Source organism: Elephas maximus, chromosome 15, assembly GCF_024166365.1.
Source record: "Elephas maximus indicus isolate mEleMax1 chromosome 15, mEleMax1 primary haplotype, whole genome shotgun sequence".
Classification (NCBI taxonomy): Eukaryota; Metazoa; Chordata; class Mammalia; order Proboscidea; family Elephantidae; genus Elephas; species Elephas maximus.
This window is the reverse complement of record NC_064833.1, coordinates 8,862,716-8,876,805: the sequence shown is the minus strand read 5'-3', so window position 1 is coordinate 8,876,805 and position 14,090 is coordinate 8,862,716. Positions and strand designations below refer to the sequence as shown.

At 41.6% G+C, this 14,090-nt stretch overlaps 1 long non-coding RNA gene across 2 annotated transcripts in view; it reads left to right on the top strand.

Annotated features, from left to right (window-relative positions):
* Positions 1 to 14,090, top strand: part of LOC126058536 (uncharacterized) — a 336,683-nt gene that overhangs the window by 263,784 nt on the left and 58,809 nt on the right. Inside the window, exons 3-4 of one of the 2 annotated variants that reach the window (XR_007513246.1) lie at positions 3,710 to 3,870; positions 13,564 to 13,698. This is a non-coding gene — a long non-coding RNA (uncharacterized LOC126058536). Of the gene's footprint in view, positions 1 to 3,709; positions 3,871 to 13,563; positions 13,908 to 14,090 lie in introns of those variants that run through there. The other variant, XR_007513245.1, reaches the window with a different exon arrangement.

Below are 14,090 nucleotides of genomic sequence, written 5' to 3'. Positions count from 1 at the left end.
CGTACTTCTTCTAAGACAGAATTGTTCGTTCTTTTGGCAGTCCATGGTATATTCAATATTCTTCACCAACACCACAATTCAAAGGCGCCAACTCTTCTTCAATCTTCCTTATTCATTGTCCAGCTTTCACATGCATACGATGCGATTGAAAATTCCATGGCTCGGGTCAGGTGCACCTTAGTCTTCAAGGTGACTTCTTTGCTCTTCAATACTTTGAAGAGGCCCTTTGCAGCAGATTTGCCCAATGCAATGCGTCTTTTGATTTCTTGACTGCTGCTTCCATGGCTGTTGATTGTGAATCCAAGGAAAATGAAATCCTCCACAACTTCAATCTTTTCTCCGTTTATCATGATGTTGCTCATTGGTCCAGTTGTGAGGATTTTTGTTTTCTTTATGTTGAGGTGTAATCCATACTGAAGGCTGTGGTCTCTGATCTTCATCAGTAAGTGCCTCAAGTCCTCTTCACTTTCAGCAAGCAAGGTGGTGTCATCTGCATAATGCAGGTTGTTAATGAGTCTTCCTCCAATCCTGATGCCCCATTCTTCTTCATATAGCCCAGCTTCTTGTATTATTTGTTCAGCATACAGATTAACAAACTATGGATAACACTGCAAAGAATGGGAATCCCAGAACACTTAATTGTGCTCATGAGGAACCTTTACATAGATCAAGAGGCAGTTGTTCGGACAGAACAAAGGGATACTGATTGGTTGAAAGTCAGGAAAGGTGTGCGTCAGGGTTGTATTCTTTCACCATACATATTCAATCTGTATGCTGAACAAACAATACGAGACCTACAGAACTATGAGCTAATAAATGGTTGTTCTTCTAAGCAACTAAATTTGTGGTAATTTGTTATGCAACAATAGAAAACAAACGCAAGGAATGTGATAAGAAACTTGTTATTTTCATGGTAATTACTCATTTTCAAGACAACTATGTCTTTTTTCTTCTTTTGAGGAAATGGTTTTTCATATAACTTTGAATAAAATGTGAAGCTGTTAAAGGTTCTACAAGACCCTGCTTGTTCTTGCCCTATCACCTTTTTGACCTGTTTTACTACTTTTCCTCTCCTTTACTTATCTCCGACCACACTGGAATGCTTGTCCCAGGATGTTTGCACTTGCTATTTTCTATGCCTGGAGTAATTCTTTCTCCAGATATCTGCATGGCTCCCTCCTTCAGCTACTTCAGGTCTTTGCTCAAATGTCATCTTCTTGAATCTGTGGCTTGAATGAAATATATTTCATTAACTCATTAGTTATGGAAAGTCTTAAGTCATAATGTTTTCAAACATTGCCTTTAACCCATTTTCTCTCTTCTAAGATTTCATTCACTGTTAAACCTTTTGATCGTGTGCCAAATGTATCGTATTATCTTTTTCTGTTCTTTCCATCCTTTTGTGTTGCCATGATTTAGGAAGAATATTTTTTACAGACCTATCTTCCAATTCAGTAATCTGTCTTCCACTGTATAGCCTGCTGTTAAATCAATCTACTGAGTTCTTAAATTAAGACACAATATTTTCAGTATCAGAATTTCCACTTATTTTAAGTAGATTCCAGTTCTCTGGTCAGATTTTCCACCTTGCACATATTAATCACAGTTATTTAAAAATCTTTTCTGCATCTACTTTGTTTCTAATGCCTTCTTCTTTTTGTCTGTTTCTAATGCCTTCTTTTTTTTCTCTAGGAAAGGAAATTTCACTGAATTCCAGCTATTATGTATGAAAAAATTCTAGAAGTAATTTGCAAGTTTGGAATAAAGTTATCTTCTTTACAGAGTACATACTCCTGGTAGGAAGTTACAGTTGACGTAATAATAAACCAGTCTGAGATTGAGCCACATTGAAGCTGTGTTTTCAGAAATTGTGGACTTGGTAAATTCCAGTTTTCTCTTATTCCTGGAGTGTAGCCCTTCAGTAAGGAGCCCTGGTAGTGCAATGGTTAGGTGCTCAGATGCTATCCAAAAGTTGGCAGTTCAAACCCACTTAGCAGCTCTGTGGGAGGAAGACCTAGTGATCTGCTCCGGGAAAGATTACACCCTAGAAAACCCTATGAGGCAGGTCTACTCTGTCACATGGAGTCACTCTGAGTTGAAAATCGACTCAACAGCACCCAACGACAACAGCCCTTCAATACTCCCAGCTGAAAGCTGTGGCATTTGCTGTGTTGCCTCCAACTTGACATGTCCTGAACCACAATTTTAATCTTCCTAGCCCTGTGAGACCGCTGGAATCTCTGCTCAGCTACTCAGCCTCTTAGCTGTAGTTTCTTCCTGCCTTCTCAGCCTCTCGGTCATCATTTACTAATGAGTAAATACCTCAAGGGGACACCAACTTTAGGGCTCACTTCTCTGTGCTTCTCTTCTCTCTGGGATCTTGGCCCTTCAAGTTAAGTAGCTCTTTAATTCGTTCAAACAGAATATTAAAAAAAAAAAAAAAATTATCCAGGTTTTCTGGTTGTCCTGAGGGGGAAGATTGTTCTGATACAAACTAGGTAGGACATAGCTGGAAATGGAAGAAATACCATCTTTCTGAGACCTTCCCTGACACCCTGTAAAATGGAACCTGCTACCTCTCCTCCTCTATCCTGATGATCTTTGTTTCTCTTGTTGGCTTTTTGCCTATATGGCACTTATTGCTATTTGATATGCTATATATGCTTTTTATTTCTTTGTTTATTTCCTGTCTCTTCACAAAAGTACAAGCTCTAAAAGAACAGGGATTTCTATACTTATTTTCTGTTGCTGTATCCTTAGCCTGTAGAAGAGTGCTTAGCACAGAGGTTGCACAATAAATATTTGGTCAAGGAATGAAAAAAATGAATGAATGGCATTTTGAGTCACTTAAGAATAAATTTTCTTTAGCTTTTTTTTTTTTGTGACAGATGCAAAAGAGAAAATATGATAGATTGAAATGTTCTTATTATCTGATTGAAAAAAGGATACCGGTTATTCAAGAAGTGTAAACTTATTTCCTGGCATGAGATTCTTAAAGGAATTTATCTGTATGTAGGAAGTTTTTAATGACATAATAAACAATGCATTAAATAGTACTTTCATAGCAGGTGCAGAAGTGATTTTATATGATTTTTCTTGGTTCAGTTATCAAAAAAAAATTGAGAAAAAAATAATTCAAGCTGGGGGAGAAAGGGCTGAAAAGAACCCAAGGTAACTAGAACGGTGATATTTGTATTTTTATAGTTAGTTCCCGGAAATGTAATGATTGAATTCAGTAACATTAGCGCTGGAAACAATGAAAATAAGCAGGGCGACAAGGGGCAAGTTAATTACCTCTCTGAGCCTCAGTTTCCATTTTTATAAAAGGGAACTAATGAGACCCTTACTCTTTCCAGGTCTGCTGTGACTATCAAAGATAGAATCCAAATGCAGGCTAACAAACAGCTGAATCGATTTCTCATCGTTTATAAGATGCTCTTAATGCACATCTTCCATTCTTCCTCACCATGGGTCTGTGATAGGAGTGTTATCCTCATGCTGTCTGTTTTCAGGTGAGGAAACCACTTCCAAGATGCCCACTTGGAGCAGCCAGCACACAGCAGACATAACTCATTCCCACGTCTTTGACTTGTGTGCTCGGTTCCCAGAACCATGCTGTCTTCCCACAGGGGAGATTCTCAAATGGTGGGAACTTCAGACATCAGGGCAGATAATTACATTTCTAGAGGCCTTTTTAATGTTCCTGCAGTTACTCCATCCCCATAGACCTGGCTCATCTCCCACTGAAGATGGGGAAATAGATGGAAATCCCAAGAACTGGTTCCACCTCAACATCAAGCCCAAGGTCTTGGGACCAGATGAACTCCCTCCAGTTATGAGACATCTACACAACTTCTATTTTTATATCAGGTAAAAGGCAAAACATTTATTTATTTATTATATATTGATTTATTTGCTTAAAAGTCAATGTCTTAGGCTTGGCTCTCTGCAGGGGCAAAACCAGTGAAATATATATATATAAATATATACATACTAAAAACCAAAACCAACCCATTGCCATCAAGTTGATCCCTAGTCATAGTGACCCTAGAGAGATTTAATTCAAGGAAATGGCTCACGCAGTCGTGAAGGGTAGCAAACCCCAAATCCACAGGTCAGGTGTCAGGCTGGAGGCTACTCCTGCCTCCTGTGGTTGCAGAGTCTGACGAACCCAAAAAACAGCAGGTCAGATGGTAGGCTGCTGGCTCGCATCTCGAGAACTGGAAGTCAGATGATGATGGGCTAGATGCAGGACCCAGAGTGAGAATGAACCTTGCTGGAACATCCATTTATATACTAGAAGCAGGCTACCCCCTCCCCCTGCCCCCTAAGGAAACTCCCCTTTCAACTGATTGGCTGCTCATAGCAGATACCATCATGGAGGTAATTACATTATATTACATTACGGAACAGCAACCAGTCCAATGTCTGCCAGACCACTGAGAAGCGTAACCCAGCCAAGTTGACACACAACATTAACCATCACGGACAATATTTGGTCTTTATCTGGAGCAGTATGTGAAGCCCCTCCTAATGCCTGATTCAGCAAATTAACTCTAGTCTTTGAACTTTGCAATGTCCTCAGGCTACCAGAGTATGATAAATGTCTTCACAAATATCAAAGCCCAGCAAGTGTTATCTCTCTAAACGTCATGCCTAAATATCGAGGACACTGAGAAAATAGACTTCGTTGCGGTCCCAGCTTCCTTGCTGGAGGCCGTGGTGATGCCTTGGGCTAAAGGAATGAGGTCCTGTGCGTCTGGAATCTTCTAGGAAGCTTTTGAGCCTAGGACCTCTGGACCTAGGATGGCACATATTCAGGGTTTCCTCTAGCACTTGTGACCTCCTCCACTGCACCTTTATCTCTACTCCCAAGACAAGAGGAACTGAGAGCAGATGAATCCTTTATTTCATGGGCTAACAGATTGGCCAGTATCTCAGTCTCAGACAAGTCAATTCTTTGGGAACAAAAATGCCAAGAAAATTCAGTTGCAATTAGCTGCAGCTAAAGAGCCCCACACAACACGGTGGTGATGCTGTCATTTATTTTTCATCTTCCTTTGTGCCACATGCCATATGTACACTTTACATCATTATTTCGATTATGCCTCATGGTTTCTGTGCAATATGGAGTGCCACCCTCAGTTTACAAACGAGGAACGGAGACTCTGAGAGAGTAACCTGCTTGCCTTAAGGTCACACGGTAAGCGAGTGGTAGAGATTTGAATCTGTATGCTCTCTGATATCAAAAGTTAACATTCTTTCCCTTGGCCATTATTATTGTTGTTAGCAGCTTATCATTTGTGGTTGTTGTATTGCTGTGTTGATTTTGACTCATGGCAACCCCATGTGTGCCAAGTAGAGCTGCTCCATAGGATTGTCAAGGCTGTGGCCTTTCAGAAGTAGATTGCCAGGCCTACGTCCCAAGGTCCCACTGGGTGAGTTTGAACCACCAACCTTTCGGCTAGTAGTTGAGCACTTAACCATTGGCACCACCCAAGGACTCATGTTGTTTGTGGTAGAAAGCCTCTAAGATGGCCTCCAGTGATCTCATCTCCATCTCATGATATTCATGTCCTTGTATTATTTCCTCCTGTTCAGGGTGGGTTGACCCAGTGACTCACTTCTGACAAATAAGGAGACAGCAAAGTGTTGGGCTGTCACTTCTGAGGTGAGGTTATAAAGAGACTGCACCTTCTGTCTTGGGACTCACTCATTCTCTCCCTCCCCCAGAGTCCTTGCTCTGGGAGAAGCAAGATATGTATCGGTGAAGCCCATGTGACAAGTAACGGATGCCACAGACAGACAGCCAGTGAGGATCTGAGGCCTGCCAACAGCTGATGTCAGCGTGCAGCATTCAATGACCTTGTCTGACAGAGGTCTGCCGGCTGAACGGGTCCCACCTGCACACCTGAAACATGAAGCCCTAATGCTCTGCTCAGTGATGCTGCACCTTGTACTTTTCAAAGCTCCTATCAAGGCTTTGCACCTTTGCACCAAGGACGTTGGACCAGCAAGCAGCCTGGCACCCTGGGATGCAGTTTGTGTTGTCTTAGTCTTGTAGTGCTGCCATAACAAAATACTACAGAGTAGGGACTTTAAAGAGCAGGTGTTTATTGTCACGGTTCTGGATGCTAGAAGTCCAAAGGAAGGAGTTGGCAGTGTTGATTCCTCCTGGGGGCCTTGAGAGAGGACCTTTTCCATGTCTCTCTCCTAGTTTCTGGTGGCTGCTGGCAGCCGTTGGCATTCCTTTGAGACTTACAGATGCATCTGCCTCTGTGGTCACATGGCATCAATCTTCTCCCTGTGTGACTCTGTTTATGTCTGTCCTTCTGTCTTATAAAACGGCTCTCAGAAGGGATTGGGACTAGGACCCACCATACTCTAATATGACTTCATTAATTTAACTGATTACAAAAGAAGAACCATATTTCCAAACAAGGTCATATTCACAGGTATGGAACTTGGACTTCATATCATTTTGCGGGGGGCACAATTCAAACCATAATAGGTTGCTTGTGGGTATTGGCCCTTAAATAAATCAAAAAACCCTGTTACTGTCGAGTCGATTCCGACTCATAGCTACCCTATAAAACAGAGTAGGACTGCCCCTTAGGGTTTCCAAGAAGTGGCTGGTGGCTTTGAACTGCTGACCTTTTGGTTAGCAGCCAAGCTCTTAACCACTGTGCCACCAGGGCTCCTAGAGCTGATATAAAACCAAAAAACCAAACCCACTGAGTCCATTCCAGTTCATGGTGACCCCATCCGTGTCAGAGTACAACTGCTAATTAGAGTTTTCTTGGACGTAGTCTTTATGAAAGCAGATTGCCTGGCCCTTTTTCCACAGAGTCTCTAGGTGGGTTTGAACTGCCAACCTTTAGGTTAGCAGCTGATCACAAACTGTTTGCAACACCCAGGGTTCTAGATCCAATACAGAGGCCCAGAAATGACTTTGCTGAGGGGCCTGCTGGCATCTTTCTCAACAGAAAGTTCCGGGCGACTTTGAGCAGGGCTTATTATAGCCAAGTCGCATTCATTTCTTTCATTTGTTAATTCTTTAAATAACATTTATTTTAAAGAGGTCCTCTCTTTTTTTGCCAGGTGCTGTGATAGGAAGGAATCCCTGGTGGCATAGTGGTTAAGAGGTTCTTAATAACTGTGATCCACTGATATTCACAATAATATCACCGGACTTCAGAAGCAGAGAAGCTGGGTTCACATCTCAGCCCTGATGCTTACTTACTCTGTTAGAGCTAAGTAGGACTGCAGAACCTGCTCCTTCAACAGTGAGGCAAGGATTTGTTGCTGGCTGGCAGCCATTGAGTTGGCCCCGACTTATGGGACCCCAAACACAGTGGAACAAAATGGTGCCAGGTCCTGTGCCATCCCCATGATCAGTTGTGGATCAGACCATTGTGATCCATAGAGTTTTCATCAGCTGATTTTTGGAAGTAGATTTCCAGGCTGTTTTTCCTGCTCTGTCTTAGTCTAGAAGCTCCGTGGAAACTGTTCGGCATCATAGCAACCTGCAAGCCTCCACTGACAGATGGGTGGTGGCTGCGCATGAGTGCACTGGCTGAGAATTTAACCCAGGTCTCCCGCGTGGAAGGCAAGAATCCTACCGCTGAACCACCACTGCCCTCAGGCAAGGATAACAATACCTAATGCACAGGACTGTTGTAAGAATCAAACAGCATTCTGGACCCGGCCATCCTTAACCAGTGCCGGGCTGATACTGTGCTGCAAATGCCGTTCGTGGTCTGGCTTCAGCCTGCTTACTTCCTGTCCCTTTTCTAGTCAAGTCTGCACAGTCCTTGGAATGCCTCGTGCTCCTCCTACCTCCTGGCCTCAGCAAAACCTGCCTCTTCAGCTTATTGCTGTTCTTAATAAACGTAGTAATAGTCAACATTTTCTGAGAACTTTCTGTGTTTGCAGTAACATTCTAAATGCTTTCTAAGCATTTTCTGATTCATGTCTCATAATAACACTATGTTGTGTTCCATCATTAACCCAGTTTTGCAAGTGTAAAAACCGAGGTTTAGTGTCTTGCTCCCAAATCCCACAGTCATTGTGGCAGAAGTGGGATTCTACTTCTAGGAGACAGCCTAAGAGACTCAGTTGGTTCTTCCAAGACGGATCTATTCATTCTTCCGGTAGTCCATCTCTACTAAAAACCAAACTCACCACCTTCAAGTTGATTTCAGCTCCTGGTCCCTGGGTGGAACAAATGGTTTGTGCTCAACTACTAACGGAAAGGTTAGCAGTTCAGACACCCCCACGTGCCACGGAAGAAAGGCATGCTGGTCTGCGTCCATAAAGATTAGACGATAACCACTCTACTCCAGCCAAACACCACAAAAAGAAAAAAACCTGTGACCCCATTCCCGCCCGCACCAATACAAGTTGGGTGGAAAGTCTGGACCTCAGCTCTCACAAAACTGTAATGAAGTGCCCCAACAACCCAACTGGGGTGCTGTCAGAGAAGGCCAAGAAAACCCTAGGGAGCAGTTCCACTCTGTAACACATGGGGTTCCATCTCTATTACTTCTGCTCTAATCCAACTCGCCATCCTTTTGCGATAGCCTTTCAATAGCTGGATAAAGACAAACTGGATGCCGTGGGAAACTGAGCACTGGCATCTAAATAAAATCAGGGAAAACACTGAAGCCTCCCCAGGGCGAGAGAGGTCCCTAAGCTGAGTCCTGAAGGATGAGAAGATGGAAACAGCTTTCAGAGAAGTAGAGTCAGCATGCACGGAGGCAGAAATCTCCATGAATTTTTCTGGGGGCCGCACACGGACAGGGGAGTGTGAACATGGACTAGCAAGAAATTCTGCGGGAGATAATAAGTCACCTTAATGATTGAACGAAAGCTAGTCCCTCCCCTCCCTACCACCCTGCATTCCAGAAAACCAGAGAGAAGAGTCTTGAAGGAATCACTTAAAAGAAAGAAGACTTTGTTGAATTTGATGGCCATGTTTGCTGAATTCATTTATTCTTTCATTTATGAAACATTTATTCTTTCAACACACAGTTTTGAGTTGCTGCTATATACTAGTAATTGGCCAGCATGCTGGGAGGATATAAAACCAATGAATAGGATGCCGGCCTTTTCTTCAAGGAGCCCATCATTGGGGGCGGGGTGGGGGGGACATATGTAAACAACAGTAAAAGACACTGTAGAAAATCCTGTAATAGTGGTGAGTACAAAGTGCTGTGGGAAAAGCGTAGGACCTGGAGGATTGTTAGAGAAATCTTAGTGCAGGCAATCGACAGTGAACATTAGGAAGATGAGAAGGGGTGTTCCAGGAGGAGACCAAGTACAGGGAAGAGCACTCCAGGCAGAGAGGATTATGTGTGCAAAGGTATGAAGGCATGAAAGATCACGGGGTGTTCTGAGCATAGTAATAAGTTCAGCATGGTGGGAGTGCAGGATTCCTGGCAGGGAGAGATGGGGTCAAATAATGAGCGACAGGAATAAACCAAGAGTGGGTACTAAGGCCGCCCATCACCAGTTTGTCTGTTTGTTGAACTGTGTTGTCTTACATATTATTACGATGCTGGAAGCTATGCTGCTATTTCAGATATCAGCAGGGCCACACCTGGTGGACAGGTTTCAGTGGAGTTTTCAGTCTAAAACTGGGAAGAAAGGCCTGGTGATCTACTTCTGAAAATTAGCCAGTGAAAACCTTATGGATCACAACAGATCATTGTCCGATATAGTGCTGGCAGATGAGCCCCTTACGTTTAAAGGCACTTAAAATACATAGTGACCGCAGCAATGATCGTGGCCTATCAATGGTTGCAAAGATGGCACAGGACTGGGCAATGTTTTGTTCCATTGTACATGGCGTCACCATGAGTTGAAGATGACTCAGTGGCAACTAACAACAACAACAACAGGTAATAAAGACATTCCGTAGCTTCCTTTGGATTCCTACCTCCCTGCCTCACAACTCTTGCAGTCAGTGTTCCTTTCTTTCCCTCTTGTCTAGCTGAGTTTTCTTGCTGTGATTGACTGAATCTGCAGATTTTCGAAGCACTTTATTGGTACCAGCAATTGGTCCTCATCTTTGATCTGATATTCCTTCACTTTAAGGCAGTTGGAAACTCTGGTGGTGTAGTGGTTAAGTGCTACCACTGCTAACCAAAAGGTTGGCAGTTTGAATCCACCAGGTGCACCTTGGAAACTCTATAGGACAGTTCTACTCTGTCCTGCAGGGTCGCTATGAATTGGAATTGACTCCACGGCAATGGGTTTGGTTTTTGTTTTAAGGCAGTTATGAGACCCGCCGAAGGTCTCTCTATATTGGGTTAAGTAAAGCCAATTTCTTTTGCTTTTCCTTAGGGCTTTGCTTTTATTAGAAAAATTAATGAAAAATACAGTTTTTTTTCATGCAAATGTCCTCTCCCTTGGGTTTATGACATTTTCAACTATAAAGTTTTATTCTCATCTCCAACACGTAAGGTCTGCCTGAGGGTGATGTTAGCAACTTCACTGAATGAATTAGAAAAAGGAAGAGTTGAGGAAAGGGAAGGGACATTTGCCAGGCTATGTGCAAGGTGCTTGGAATGTGTAATTTTCTATAATCCTCCCAGCATCTATGGAAAGTAGGTATTACCCTCCCCAGTGCAAGTAAGCAAATGCAGACTTGGGAAGGATTTTGTGATTTTCCCAAGTCCACATAGCTAGGAAGAGGCAAAATTGGGGTCTGTGGCCATGTCTGTCTGAATTCAGAGCTCACGTTTTCCCAGTTAAATCCTGCCAGCTTTCCTTCACTAGTCCAACAAAAACTGATATACTTTCAAGTGGCTTGTCACTGGCCAAAGCTCACCAAAACCAAGCCAAATAATTGCCCAACAAAAATAATCACAATCACAACATACACACCCACCACCACCACAACGTATACTGCATGACAGATGAGAACAGAAAGATAACAGATGGAAAATAGAAGAGGAATCACAAGTAAGTTAGAGGATCTATCCAACATCTGATTTAGAGCCAGAAAGAGGAGAAAAAATTATTTTTAAAAATAGTGTAAGATTTCTACTTCCAGGAAGATAGAGTAGATGTACTTTTCCCTATTCCTCCAACTTTATACAACTAAAAACTCTGGACATTATATATAAAACAAATATAAGGAGACTCTGAAAGGTGGCAAGAAGAAGGCAGACCAACTAAGGATCTTGGAACCTGAGAAAAGACACATTAGTGAGTTCCTTGAGTTATCATTTGCCTCATATATCCCAGACTTGGAGTTGAAGAAGCTGGCCATCCAGAAATGCCAACAGCACAGACAAAAAAAAAAAAAAAAAGCCTCTCTTTCTAGCCAAGGACTAGGAAAGAGGCAGCCTAGCAAGACAGAAAACTTTTAGACAATAACCACTTTACCCCAGCCAAACATCACAGAAAAGAAACCTGTGGCCCCACTCCTACCCACACCAGCAAAAGTTGAGTGAGGAGTCTAGACTTCAACTCACAAGGTTATAATGAGGCATCCCAACAACACAGATGGCCAAGACATAGAAGGCCAAATAAGAAGCCTGGACTTTCATCCCTTTTGGCCAGTAATGTGCCCCCTCTCTACCCTCTGCAGTGTTAGTAGAAACCATGAGGGGGGTTAAGGTACCCCCCTTCCCTTCCCTGCTGGGGCGGTCACAGGAAGGCCCAATGGAATATCAAAATTCACCATTGCTCAGTAAGGTCATTCCCATTACAGTGCGAGTTGAGACCATGTGGGGGGCCAGAACTTCCACCTGACCCAGGTGGAATGAGAAGATCCCTCCTTCAGAGTTAACAGAGGCCAAGTGGGGAACCTGGACTTCTCTATCACTAACTGGCAATAATGGGTGGTAACCCCCTATTTCTCCTACCAGAGCAGTGTCAGAAAAAGTCAGCTAAAACAGAAAATTTAAATAAAATCCAGAGTTTCATAACATAATATAAAAATTTCCAGGTTTTAATAAAAAATCCCTGATCATAGCAAGAACCAAAGATCTCAAACTGAATGAAAAAGACAATCAATATACAAAGATGTTAGAAATATCTGACAAAGATTTTAAACCAGCCACTATAAAAATGTTCAAAGAACAATTATAAACATGCTTGAAATGAATGAAAAAACAGAAACTCTCAGCAAAGAAATAGAAAGACTCAGCAAAGACATATAAGATACAAAGAAGAATCAAATGAAAACTTTAGAATTGAGAAAATGCATTAACCAAAATAAAAAGCTCAGTGGAAGTATTCAACAGCAGAATGGATGGGACAGAGGAAAGAATCAGTGAACTAGAAGACAGAACAACAAATTATCAAACCTGAACAACAGAGAGAAAATAGACTGATTAAAAAAAAGGAACAGAACCTCAGGGATCAATGAGACCATAAAAAAAAGATCTAACATTTATGTCATTAGAGTCCTAGAAGAAGAGGAGAAAGAGACTGGGGGCTGAAAAGGTACTTGAAGAAATTATGGCTAAAAACTTCCCAAATTTCCCTACGGATTCAAGAAGCTGAGCGAACCCCAAACAAGATAAACCCATGGAAATGTGCACCAAGACAAATCATAATTAAACTTCTAAAAATTAAAGACAAAGAGAAAGATCCACAACCAGAGAAAAGCAACACTTTATCTATAGTGGAAAACAATTAAAATGACAGCGAATTTCTCATCAGAAATCATGGAGGCAAGAAAGAAGTGGCACAATATTTTTCAAGTACTGAAAAGAACTGTTCACCACAGAGAAAATATCATATATCCAGTGAAAATATCCTTCAGGAATGAAGAGGAAATTAAAATATCCTCATGACCAGACCTACCCTAAATGGATAGCTGAAAGAAGTTCTTTAAACAGAAAGGAAAAGTTAAAAGAAGGAACTTCAGAACAAAGTTAAAACTTGGAACACCAGAAAGGAAGAAAATATACAGTAAGCAAAAACATGGGGTTAATACAGTAGACAGAAAAAATGCAGAGAACTAAATAAAAATTAAAATACAGCATAACAAAATTCATGGGACACACCAAAAGCAGTGCCAAAAAGGAAATTTATACACTAGAAGATAGAAAAAGTCTCAAACCAAAAATCTAAGTTTAATTAAAAATTGTATAAGAATATTTCCCAGGATTGGATAACGTAAGTTTTCACCTTGTTAGGGTCCACCTGAGTATGCAAACATAGACTATATCAAGAATCATTTTTTATGTGAAATTCTAGAACAGAATAAAGAAAGATCCTAAAGGTGCATGTATGATACAGAAATGGAGGAGGTAGAGGGAAAAGGAAGGTGGGGCGGAGAGACAGAAGGAGAAAAATGGGGGCGGGGAGGTAGAGTGAGAACAGGTCATATGAAAAGGATAGAGTAGCTGATGATACTGGGTTACTTAATATCAACGTTGGAAACTAAAAGAAAATGGATCAATGCATTCAAAAGTCTGAATTAAAGGTGTTTCACCTAAAATTCTCTCTCTCTTAGCCAAGGATGAGAGTAGGATAAAGATATTTTCAGACACGTAAATCCTCAACATTTTTACTTTCCATTAATTTTTTTTTTTTTTGTAGAAAACTATTGAACAATGTTCACCATCAAATTAAGGGAGCAAGCCAAGAGAGAAGTCAGATCCAGAATCAGGAGATCTGGCATTCAGGCCAGTTGAAGAGAAGCCCCCGAGTGACAGCTGCGCAGTGGGCCTAGAGGTGAATCGGTTCAGACTAAAGTGGGTAGGTGGGGACTTCAAGGGATGCCTTCAGGAAATAAATTGATTTGGGAGATTTATGAAGTGTACCTTTGTGAGGAAATAGTACTGAGAATGGTTATAAAATTTTGTCAGAAAATTTGGGACATAGAAATCTAAGCAAGTTCCCAATATCAAAATGAAGCAATTCATAACTCCAGGAAAAAGAAAAAGCTGTGTCAAAAAGAAAATTATGTGGTTGTAATAGGGTAAATAGTGAATACTGACTTAATAAGAAATTATGATAGAACTATAATGAGCGAGTGGGGAGAGTGGAGGAAGGTGTGTAAGGAGTTTAAAGTGTTTGTTAACTTGCATGTTATATATGTATAAATAATGTCCAGATCAAGAAAT